Below are 12067 nucleotides of genomic sequence, written 5' to 3' on the forward strand. Positions count from 1 at the left end.
CTGGTGACTGCCTCCAATAAGGGGGGGTGGCCCAGAACCGGAACCAGGGGAACTCAAAACTTCTCCCATCTCTAGTTTCCACCTTTTCTTTGCAGATTCATAAGACTCTCCACAGAATTCTGCCCAAATCTCTTCTCTCTCAAGGTCCAAAACTAGAAAATTAGCCCACCAGTTGTCCAAAAATGTACATTATCTGTGCCCCCTTGCAGAGAAGGATGGAAGATATTATGCCCCGGTTCAAGTACAGGGGCAGGGTACAATTTTGGCACTGGTGGACACTGGATCCCAAGCTACCCTTCTGTCCAAAAAGGTCTTTAATGAACTGAATTCAGGAAGGGGGGAGAAGTACCAAATTCCTCTGAAATCTCTTCCTGGACAACTTCAGAACTTTGACGGGAAGGAAATTCCCATCGAGGGGACTGCGGATTTGGACATTAAAATTGGGCGACACAAGGTGAAACTCCCGGTCATAGTCGTGACTCCACAGGGCACCCCTTGTTTACTAGGGAATGACCTTCTGAGAAGTTTGTCACCCCTAATAGACTGTGTGAACAAGGTCCTCTGGACCCAGACTAGCTGACCAATAAAATTGAATCAGAGCGTCAACCATGTTAGTTTAAATGGCACATGCCACATGGTTGAACAACAATCTGACCAAGTAGAATTTCACTTCCAGAACAACCAAATTCCAGATGTGACGGTAATAGCAGTAGGACAACAGACTGGTGATGGGAGGTAATCTCTATTTCTGAAAATCAACCTTCCTTCCAGTTTAAGGTGGCATTCCACACTCAAAGGAAACACTCTGAAATTCTTTACCAATCCACAATCAGACATTCCCACTCCTATAGTCCAGAAAGATGAGAAATCAGCTCAGAGCCTGGTTGATATTCAGCAAATTGGAGAGCAGTTGTTCATCCCTGTTCAGTTAAATGAAGGGAAGGACTCTGTTCTCGCCCGAGTGTGTGTGAACAACGGTAAGAGCTTCATCAGCGAAGTCATGTTCTGCCAACTCCCAAAAGATCCAGCCATTCCCACATTCAAACTGATAGACAAATGGGAAACGGATTTGGAAGCACCCAATACCAAACATCTCCTGCCAAGCAGGTGTATGCTCAAAATCTCCATAGGCAACAAGACCATAGTCCATAATTGTTGGGTCGTGCAAGACGTCACTGACGCCTTTTACTTAGGCAGTGACATTCTCAATCGCTTTGCCATTAGTTTGGTCCTAATAAACTTCAAAGCTTGGTCCTGATTAGCGGATAATCTCATGGGCTTTGATGATCCAGAGCATTTAGGTCAGCTCAATTGCTGCCTTATGCAGTTGAAATTCAGATTGGAGACGAAGGCACCATCCCAGAAAGGACCCGACAATTCTCCCTGGAAGTGAAAGTTAAAAGAGGACAGAAATTGAAAAACCCTGATGCTTATATTCATCTGAACACTTCTCTCCAACAGCAAGGGTTGGGGGTAAACCCAACACCACTAGTCAACATAGAACATGACACCATTCAAATAGAGGTGGATAACACCGACTTAAAGAGTATCACTCTAGCCGCAGGCACCATTATTGGAATGGCGGTTGATGACTGACATTATTCCATTGATTTAGGAAATTAACTGTTAGGACCAGTCCCCAAGGACTGTTTTGACAGTGACAGTGAGGACAACACAACACCAGACAGGATCTTTACCCGGCGGGGGGGAACTTCCTGGTGTACACTTCCTGCCCTTATGGTAAGGAAGATGTGACTTGTGCCTTTAGGAGGGGTGAGGTGATTTTCCAGGTCCATGAGGGCTGCCTTTCCAACCGAAGCCACCAGTCTAAATCAGCACTTGGACCAGGGACTTTTCCACTCAGCTGGAGGAGGCCGCTGAGATAGCGAAACCAGACGTCTTTCCAGGCTTGAGGCAGATGGTTGAAGAGAGAGTCAACCTAGCTGATGCCTGTGAGACTCTGGAGCAGAAGCAAAAGTTGGAACAAGTTTTCTTGGATTTTCAAGATCTCTTTGCGATCGACTCATATGACTGTGGTCGCACCGACATCCACACAACAACAATTCCCACAGACCCTGGCATGACTCCAGTGTTTGTGAAGCAATATCACTTTCCTCTCGCATCAATGGAGTCCATTACTGAACTAATTAAGAACCTTGAGTCCCATGGGATAATCCGTCCAATCCACAGCACCTTCAATAATTCAGTGCGGGGGATATTGAAGCCAAACGGCCAGTGGAGACTCTGCGCCGACCTTAGGGAGCTCAACAAACGGGTCCATACTTCCTGATGGCCACTTCCCTACATTGACCAAAGGCTGGCCCAGATCCAGGGGTCACAGGTATTCACTGCAATAGACCTGACCAATGGATACTGGACTGTACCTGTCAGTAGGGAGGACCAATACAAGCTGGCTTTTACCTTTGGGGCCAGCAGTACACATGAACCCGGACTCCCTTCAGATACATCAACTCCGGCAATGAATTCAACATTTTCCTACACAAGGCCATGCCCGACCTGGGTAACAGGGGTAACCTGGCCTATGTAGAGGATGTTCTCATCAAAAGCTCAACTGTGGAGGAACACATAGCGGAGATCCGTTATGTTCTGACACAGTTGAGGGCACCGGAGCAAAACTTTCCTTTCAGAAGGCACAGTGGTGAGAGCCTGTGTAAATTTCTTGGGGCATGAGATTACTCCTCAGAGTCTCTGTCCCCAGGAAAAGAAAGTGGAAGCACTCCAAAAATTGAAAGACCCCACAACTCTGCAGGAACTAAGGAGCCTCCTTGGACTGACTAATTACAGTAGAAAGTTCATTGAGGGCTACGCAGAGATCACAAGAGCACCTGGTTAACTGGAAAACCAGAGGCATGCTATGTGCTAATAACAAACCCTTGAAACATGGGAAATTAATTCAAAATATTGATGATCTGGTCACCTCGAATGGGATGACCATCTACTGGAAAAAGCTCAAGGGTCATTCCAAAGTAGAGGGACCAGACAAAACTGGAAATGACCAAAACCGGGGCCATCCAAGGGGATCTAATAGAGATCGGGTCCCTGTTGGGGGAAATCCAGGTCACTGCTATCAGTGGGTCCCAGACAAATGCTCACAATGATCTCTCAATTGCACAATGGAGTAAGGAGACCCCAGATGCTGATTTGATTACGGCTCAGAAAGGGGATCCAATAATTGGTAAGTTTTATCAACACATTGAGGACACTGAGAACTTTCCCCTGAAGGATACTGATTACATAGGGAAAGTGGACCTCAGAGTGTTGATGAAATGTCCAAATATTTTCCGAATCCAAGACGGTTTGTTGGTGAGGAACTCCCTAGCTGGCCATGATCAGTTGGTGGTTCCTACCTCATTCTGAAGCCTGATGTTAAGTCACGCCCATGATGCGGCCACAGCCAGTCATAGGGGGTTTCATCCAACACTTGAAATCTTAAGAGAGGTTGCATACTGGCCACACATGGGGCAGGAACTCGACCAATACTTGGAGGGGTATCTTGTGTGTGCACAATTTCAACCAACATCCCTCACACACCGTGTGCCTCTCCAAAAGAGGGGGAGGACACTGCCATGGTCAGATTTGCAAGTAGATTTCATCGGGCCTGTGATTCGCTACTCTAGGAGAAACAAGTACATGTTGACGTGACATGTTTGTTTACTAAATGGGTGGAATGTCTCCTGGCCCCAAACTGCAAGGCCTAAACAGCAGCTGCCCTGATAATCAACCACATTTTTTCGCGTTTTGGACTACCCCAAAGGATCGAGTCAGACAGAGGTAGCCATTTCACCAGCAAAGTAATGACAAAGATGTGGGAGTTACTTGGGGTTAAAAGGAAGCTACATATTGTTTACCGGCTAGCCGCTAGTGGTGCAGTAGAAAGATACAACAGAATATTAGGGAGAATTCTCTGTTCAGGCTGAATTTCCTAACCTAGTGAGTCCCCCAGCAGCTTTGCCGGATTTCTGGCGTTTGTTTTTTCCATCCTGCCAAGAGTGAGACTCTTTTTTCCCACTCTTGGACATGTATGTGTGTGTAATTCCTTTGTGTTCGAGGGGCTATGGTGTCTTTTACTCCATAGGGTCTCATATGTTTTTCTATGTGTGTTACACCGCACCCTACGTGCCGTAACACTGGGGCGTCCTAGAGGGCCCCCACCATAGACTGACTACTGTATCCCCGGGCATGTAAAGTCACCATTGGCTTTACTAGACCTAAATTTACTAACAGGACTAGTACAAACCATCTTATTGTGGACGTACTAGTAGGGGTAATTCGATTACTCCTAGACCTGTTACTCGAGGGGGCACTGTCCCGTCCCCCCTCGTCGAGTTTTGGCTGGTGGCAGTGGAAACTACTTGTTATGTTCGACCCCGAGCATAACCCTATGGGATGCGTCCCATTGTTGGAGATTGATACTTTTTCTCGTTAATCTCTAACATACCACTGATCTACTTATCTTAAATAAGTTTATCGGATGGTATTTTCTGCCAGAACTCGGTTTGTAAAGTGGCGTCTGTGTTCATCTCTTTGACTCCTAAACCAAAGGTTCAGCCCTTTGTTCCACTTTTGGCGGGCCTCTGTACAGAGACCCTCCAAAGTGGTGCCATTCTGTCTGGGTTACCTCAGGGGTGTGGGAGGGGGTTTAGGCACCCTGGACCGAGTTGCCTTGCCAACTCACGTCGCACCCTGGAGTGATTGGCCCAAGTGGTGAGCGTTCCCGCTCACCACTTAGCATGTGTTGATTGACAGCTAGGCTGAATGAATGGGGGTTTTCTGCATAAAAGCAAGGCTTTTGGGACTGGATCTTCAGAAGTCGCCACAGGACCTAAGAATCCGACGAGGGTAACGCTGAGCCGACCTACACGACGACACCTCCGGTGGAGCCTTGCGGAACTGACTCACCACTTCCCGACGACAGAGGAGATCTCCCTGCCGGAGAGTCTCTTCCCCTGGCTGGTGGGAACAACCAGTCCCCTTTGCTTTTTATTCGCCTCAGGACGCAGTGGTCGAATTGCCAGTGCAGAGCACCCCAGCAACCAGATAGCCACTACCCCTGTACCGCGACCAAAAGGTGGTGCCTTGTGACGGAGCACTCCGCGGCTGGTCTCTTCACTGGTGGTGCACCGGACTTCATTTTCTTCGATGACGAGATCATCTCTACTCTTGGCAAAGACCCGACGTGCATCCACCACCAGGAACAACTGCCCCCGCCGGAGCCGCCCTCCACAACAAGGTACCGTGTCCGCCTGGATTCCCTTTCGATCGGTTCGAGCGAGGTGTCTTAATCCTCTCCGTTCCGTTGGGTCGCTTCCAAGCTTTTCTCATTCGTTGTTCTGAACTGGTTCAACCTGCCGATAACAATTTGCTGCACAGACTTGAATGCATCTCCACTAGAGACTTTTTGGGGACATCGCGCCTTGCCTCTCTCCGAGTGGGCCTGGCCTCTGAACTTTATGATCTATTGTGATTCTTGCCTTCCTGCCTTGCATTTTATCCGCTAGGATTGAACTGTGTTGACTTCATGACCTGCCTATCTTTTTCTCTCCCGTCCTAACTAATATTCGAGTGTCATCTGGGTTGAGGTATACACCTCTGTCTGAAAATAAGTGGTACCGGTAAAGCCTAGAGTTGTCGATATTGCTAGGGGGATTGATCGTCTACTTCATAGAGTAATTGTGTTTGATTTGTTTGCCGTGATTTGCATTAGTGTTTTCCATAGATGTTCTGTTATAAATAAATGCCTTAATATCTTTACACTAAGCCTCGTTGCGTGTTTGCTTGTCTTGCTGTGAAGAATTGCCCTATTTTGTATACTCCACATACTGCTCAACTTTTCTTCAGAGAAGTCTGACTGCTCAGCCACAGCTACCACGTGAATCTGTGTGGTGCAGACTGCTACCAAGTGGGTTCACCGCCAACGCCTGTAGTCCTAAATCTTTTGCAGTGGTCCCAGAGGGAACTGCACAGATTTCCGCCTAACACTGGTGTACAGCGGTGGGATTTGTATCGAGTATACAGTTTAGAGTGCTTTTCGACACTGTAGGATAACTAACCACAAAACTTTGCACAAAAAGCAACTTTCAAAAACATGTCTACGATGGAAACTTACAGTCAAGAGTCTTTGTCAGGTGAAAATACTGAGAGTTTGCGAGCTCTCTGTAGGCAAGAGAATCTTTCTGTAAGAGGCAAGAAGTTAGAATTAATTGAGAGATTGCTGGCGAACCAAAGTCTGGGTACTGGTCCAGAGGAACCAATCCCTCCAGCAACTGTAGATAACAGTGATGGTGTTGATCTGAATCGTAATTCTGATGATAGCGATGAAGAGGCTGACGAAGACGGCGAGGCTAACGAAACTGTCTCACCTGCTCCTCTACCTGCCTTACCAGCTGTGCCTACGGGGCCCATACCAGGTCCCACAAGTAACCCTGCTTATTTTGAACTTGAAAAAATGAAGCTCGAACTAGAGTACAAACGGTTCTTGGCTCAATCTGAACGAAACCAAGAGCTCGAGTTCAGACGGATGAATGCCCAGGCTGAGCAGAAGCAAGCTGAGTTGAGACTCAGGGAAATAGAACTTAATCACGAGTTAGAGATGAAAAAGTTGTCTGTGGAAAATACTTCTCTCTCCTCTGGTTCCTCTAGGAGCTCCAGTCCCAAAAGACCCCGGATGCCGAAGGAATTAGTGGGTATGTATGAACCGAGATTGGATGTGTTGGATTGGTTGAAACTGTTTGAATACAATCATAGGCTCCAGGACATCACCGGGAATGCGTTGCTTCCCTGGTTGTTCTCTAGGCTCCCTCCTGTTGCGACTGATGTGGTAATGGAATTGGGGGAGGCGGATAAGACGGATTACGAAAGTGTGAAACTAGCTTTGATAGCTAGATTCGGGAAGACCCCTTCCCAGTATCTTAAGAGGTTTAGAACCCTCAAAAAGCATGATGGTACCCCTTGGGCTACCTGGGTGAGTGAAGGGTTGAAAAACTTAGAGGGATGGATTAAGGGTTTCAAAGTGAACACTTATGAGGGTATGAGAAATCTTTTTATGTTGGAGTCTATTTATGATGCCTGTTCTCCTGAGCTCAGACAGCACTTGGCTGATTCGAAGGAATTGGATTCCAGGGAGCTAGCTAAGGCTGCTGACTTGTGGGTTGCCAACAGGGCTACTCATAAGGATTCTGGGGCAACTCAGAAAAAGGATGAGGGAAAACAGCCTAAAAAAGACTCAAAAGAGAATTCGAATAACTCACATTCCAAAGAGGGCCCCAAACAAAACCAGAAGGGTAAGCCACCGGGAAAACCACAGCAGAATAGTATGCCTTCTGGTACAAAACCTAAAGCAGGGCAGAACATGCCACCATTCCAGAAAGCATTCGGTAAATGCTTTGTTTGTGGCTCAACTGACCACGTGAAAGGAGATCCCAGATGTAAGGGTAAACCTTCAGGGGTCCAGCTTGTCTCCTTGGCCTTCGCTCCAGAGGAGGAAGTCCAAATGGCAAGTGGAAACTTTCTACTGCTAGCTGACAAACCCATTGGAGTCTCAGCCAGCGTTTCTTTAGTATCTCTGGGGTTGTGGGAACAACAGAATTTAGATGTCTTTAATTCTATCCCCGATAATACTAAAGAGTATTATAAGGACAGTGTCCAGGTGAATGGTCAGGAGACTCCTGCCATTAGGGACACTGGGGCCAGCATAACTGTGGTGGATAAATCGTTTTTTCAGGCCGAGGATGTTGCTAAGGCACCCAAACGCCTCACCAAGTTAGCTGGAGGGCCTGTGCAGATGCTTCCCCAATTACCAGTTCTCATCCAGTGTAACGACATGACTGTGAAGATACCTGTCAGCATACAGAGTGAGGTACCAGGACGCGTACTGTTGGGTAACGATTTGAAAACTCTCAGAGTTGTATCGCATACTCCCAGACCTCCTAGTAAACGGTTACAGGAGCTAACCAGACCTGCAAGAGAGAGGACCATGCGCGGAACTCTCCAGGAGATGATGAAGAAGGATATCACTCCTGCTCCACTGGAATTGTCGGCCGCTGTTTCCAAGAAATCTGAAGCGAAAGGGAAACCTAAGACTTCTACCCCGAAACCAGCCGCCAGCATTCCAGTGCAGCCGACACGGACTTCCCCGCGGTTGTCCAAAGTCACACCCGTAACTCCACCTCCAGCCGAGGCTGAGAGGGAGGTACAACCCTGCGTGGTAGAATTAGACTCTGAGGAAGAGCTAATGGAAGGCCAGGAACTCATTGGAGATCTGGATCCTGTTGACCATCCTGAGCTGCAGTCTTTACTGGCAGAAGGTGGACCCAGCAGGGCAAACTTCAGTAAGGGACAGAGAGAATGTCCAACTCTGGAAGGTCTTCGCCACCAGGCAGAAGCTCAGGCTGAAGGGCAAGAGCCTGGGAAACACAGGTTGCACTGGGAAGATGGCCTCTTCTACAGTGAACCGACCGAGTCTGCACCTGGAGACTACAAACGACTTGTAGTACTCCAAGAGAACAGACCACAGTTCTTGCAGTTAGCCCACGAGATTCCTTTGGCTGGTCACTTGAGTTTCAAGAAGACTAAGGAAAGCTCTCTCTCTACTTCTATTGGCCAAAGATGGGGGCCGAAGTAGAAAAACACTGCAGGAGCTGCCACACCTGCCAGACCTCTGGTAAGGTTGGCTCCAAGAATGTGGCACCGTTAGTGCCTCTCCCAGTTGTGGGAGTCCCATTTGAGAGAGTAGGGATTGACATCGTTGGTCCCCTTGATCCTCCAACCTCCTCAGGCAACAGGTTTATACTTGTTGTAGTAGACCATGCTACTAGGTATCCTGAGGCAATTTCTATGAGGACTGTTACAGCTCCGGCTGTGGCTAAGGCCCTCCTTGGTATTTTTACTAGGGTCTGGTTTCCTAAGGAAGTAATCTCTGACAGGGGGTCCAACTTTATGTCCCACTACATGAAAGCAATGTGGAAAACCTGCGGAGTTACTTACAAGTTCTCAACGGCTTACCACCCCCAAACCAATGGGTTGGTGGAACGGTTCAACCGAACCATGAAGAGCATGATAGGTGCTTTACAGGAACCCCTTAAGCGTAAGTGGGACCTGCTACTGCCATGCCTTCTCTTTGCTTATAGAGAAGTCCCTCAGGAGGGAGTAGGTTACTCTCCCTTTGAACTACTCTATGGTCATCCCGTCAGAGGTCCATTGGCCCTGATTAAGGAGGGGTTGGAGAGTGCTCCTTCCCCCAAGCCAATCAGAGTGACTGACTACGTGATAGGTCTCCGGAGGAGAATGTCGCACATGATGACAGAAGCAAGCAATAACTTGCAAGCTGGACAAGCATTGATCAAGCATTGGCACGATCAAAAGGCTAACATGGTTGAGTTCGCTCAAGACCAGCTCGTTCTCGTTATGATCCCCACAAGGCAGAGGGCCTTGCAGGATAAGTGGATGGGACCCTACCGAGTAGTGGGTAAACTCGGAGCGGTTAACTATCTGGTGGACTTGGGCAATCCCAAGGAGGCTCCGACAGTCTTTCACACCAACCGACTTAAAGCGTATGTCTCACGACCTGATGTAGGAGCGTTGCTTCTAGCATCATCCGAGGAAGAAGAAGAGAGTGAAGCTCTTCCGGATCTGCTCAGAGGCTTACCTTTAGATGAAAAAATTGAAGGAGTGAATCTCTCCTCCAATCTGACACCGAGCAACAAGAAGAGTGCAAATCTATGTTGAATCAGTTTGCCTCCCTGTTCTCGCTTTCACCAGGCTTGACCCCTTGGGGCCAGCACGACATGCTCACTGGTGACTGTCTGCCTGTCAAGAGCAGAGGATACAGAATGTCAGAGAACGTACAAACCCACATCAAAGGTAAGGTCAGCAAGATGCTCGATCTCGGGGTAATAGAGCCCTCTACTAGTCCATGGTCTAGCCCAGTTGTGTTAGTACCAAAGGCCGGATCTAAAGAGCTTAGATTCTGCGTGGATTATAGAGCTCTTAATGCAGTCACCAAGACTGATGCCCACCCTTTGCCCAGAACAGATGAGTTGGTGTATAAACTTGGCGCCGCCAAGTTCCTCAGCACATTTGACTTGACGTCAGGCTATTGGCAAATAGCCCTGACAGACCATGCCAAGGAGAAAACTGCATTTTCTACCCCCGTTGGCTTATACCAGTTTAAGGTAATGCCCTTCGGATTGAAAAATGCACCTGCTACGTTTCAACGGATGGTAAACCAGGTTCGGAATGGGATGGAGGACTTCTGCATGGCATACTTGGATGACATCGCAGTGTTCAGCAATTCCTGGGAAGAACATGTAACCCACCTGAGAGATGTTTTGCATGCTCTTGGACGAGCCAATCTGACCATAAAGGCGAGTAAATGCCAAATTGGACAGAGTAAGGTAGTCTTTCTTGGGCATGAGGTAGGCGGTGGAGAAATAAGGCCTTTGCTCAGTAAGATTGAAGCTGTGCAAAATTGGACAACACCGACTACTCAAACCCAGGTGAGAGCCTTCCTAGGCCTCACCGGGTATTACAGGAATTTCATAGAGAACTATGGGACCATAGCTTCTCCACTGAATGTCATCTCCTCGCCCAAATTCCCTAAAAAGGTTAAATGGAACGAGGAGTGCAATCAGGCTTTTGAAAACCTGAAAAAGGCTCTTTGCCAAACCCCAGTACTCAGAACTTCTGATTACCGCCAACACTTCATTGTGCAGACAGATGCTTCCAATGTAGGGATAGGTGCCGTACTCAGTCAACTGGATGGGAAAGGTAGGGAGCACCCCATTTGCTTCATCAGCCGCAAGCTGAAGGATCCTGAAACAAGGTGGGCAACAATCGAAAGAGAGTGCTTTGCTATCGTGTGGGCTCTGAAAAAGTTTAGGCCGTACTTGTATGGTTCTACTTTCGTCATTAGACTGACCACCAACCCTTGAGATGGTTAATGCAAATGAAAGGGGAAAACCCAAAACTATTGAGATGGTAGATCTGCCTGCAAGGGTTTGATTTCACCATTGAGCACAGGTCAGGGCGTCACCACCAAAATGCTAATGGTCTCTCTAGGATGTATGTCATCGACTAGAGGTATGAGATTCATCCAGGAGTGGATTAAATCCTCCTGTCCCTTAGTCTGGGGTGGGCGAGTGTTAGGGAGAATTCTCTGTTTAGGCTGAATTTCCTAACCTAGTGAGTCCCCCAGCAGCTTTGTGGATTTCTGGAGTTTGTTTTTTCCATCCTGCCAAGAGTGAGACTCTTTTCTCCCACTCTTGGACATGTATGTGTGTGTAATTCCTTTGAAATGTCAATGTGTTCGATGGGCTATGGGGTCTTTTACTCCATAGGGTCTCATATGTTTTTCCATGTGTGTTACACCGCACCCTACGTGCCGTAACACTGGGGCGTCCTAGAGGGCCCCCACCATAGACTCCATACCCGGGGACTGACTACTGTCTCCCCGGGCATGTAAAGTCACCATTGGCTTTACTAGACCTAAATTTACTAACAGAACTAGTACAAACCATCTTATTGTGGACGTACTAGTAGGGATAATTTGATTACTCCTAGACCTGTTACTCGAGGGGGCACTGTCCCGTCCCCCCTCGTCGAGTTTTATCTGGTGGCAGTGGAAACTACTTGTTATGTTCGACCCTGAGCATAACCCTATGGGATTCGTCCCATTGTTGGAGATTGATACTTTTTCTCGTTAATCTCTAACATACCACCGATCTACTTATCTTAAATAAGTTTATCGGATGGTATTTTCTGCCAGAACCCGGTTTGTAAAATGGCGTCTGTGTTCGTCTCTGTGACTCCTAAACCAAAGGTTGAGCCCTTTGTTCCACTTTTGGCGGGCTTCTGTACAGAGACCCTCCAAAGTGGTGCCATTCTGTCTGGGTTACAACAGGGGTGTGGGAGGGGTTTTAGGCACCCTGGACCGAGTTGCCTTGCCAACTCCGTTCGCACTCTAGTGTGATTGGCCCAAGTGGTGAGCCACCCCGCTCACCACTTAGCGTGTTTTGATTGACAGCTAGGCTGAATGAAAGGGGGTTTTCTG

Source organism: Ambystoma mexicanum, chromosome 12 (assembly GCF_040938575.1).
Source record: "Ambystoma mexicanum isolate Mex_15411 chromosome 12, UKY_AmexF1_1, whole genome shotgun sequence".
Taxonomy (NCBI): Eukaryota; Metazoa; Chordata; class Amphibia; order Caudata; family Ambystomatidae; genus Ambystoma; species Ambystoma mexicanum.